The following is a 1,033-nucleotide window of genomic DNA, read 5'->3' on the forward strand; positions in this document are numbered from 1 at the left end:
GTGCTACCACGTGTGAACCCCAGAAATCCACTCAGGTTACACATTAATAAGCATATTTCACTGCTACACAAAACTAAGCTGATTGACCTGTTGCAGACCAAGCAGCTTCCCTAGGAGTGGGAAATGGTCTTGCAGTTTAAAATATGCCAAAGAACACCACATGTTTTCACTGTATGTTATCCAGAGCCGGTAAGTTACAGGAACATAAGCTGTTAACCACAGCAACTTTAGACTGCCTTGGCTAAATAACCAACTTCATGCAGTTCAATGCCAGCAACAGCTTTCCCTTGTTAATCACCTTGAAAATGCACCCCTGCCCACTTGAAACTTCAAAACTCAAAGTCAGAGTCACTACATAATGCTTTTAAAACTTTTAATAAGCTTGAAAATGTAAAACATACACTTAGTTTACATAGCATATAAAAATATTTACAAATATTTCTATTAAAGCATAGAAACAGCTATAAGGAAAACACTGCACATAAGGTACAATGTTTTTCTATGTATATGGGTATGCTTAGGAAAGAAAGTGCCTTGTGCATTTCAAAATCCATTTGTGAATTCAAAATTAGTAATTTTAAGTGATTATAGTAATTCTGAAATTGCAATGAAATTTCTTTAAGCGGAATGTATGATTAACCAAAAATGTTTAAGCAATTAACACAATGCCACAAAAGTCTAAAGCTACACATCCTGCTTTGCTACCCTCTGTAAATGCAGAAGGACCATCATGTGACCTGCATCTCACACATTTCCCTTCCTGGAATTCAATAGCAGCATTCAATAAGAACCTTGATTTAACTGCTTAGTTAATGGCCCTGAATCTCTGATGTACATTGAAGCCAAGAGGTAATACTTCAAGAAAGCTGTGGCTGACATACATAAAGTGTTTGATTGCATGTAACAGCAACTTGGGCCCTTTTGGTCTATGGAAGTGCCTAGCAGTTCAAGTTTCCTTGTTTAAAGAGACACCCAAACCTGGTTTAGTTTCAAAACAAGTAGACCTACCTTTGGAGGGATTTGGTTCTTTTCA

The sequence above is a fragment of the Falco punctatus genome, assembly GCF_963210335.1.
Source record: "Falco punctatus genome assembly, chromosome: 2".
NCBI lineage: Eukaryota > Metazoa > Chordata > Aves > Falconiformes > Falconidae > Falco > Falco punctatus.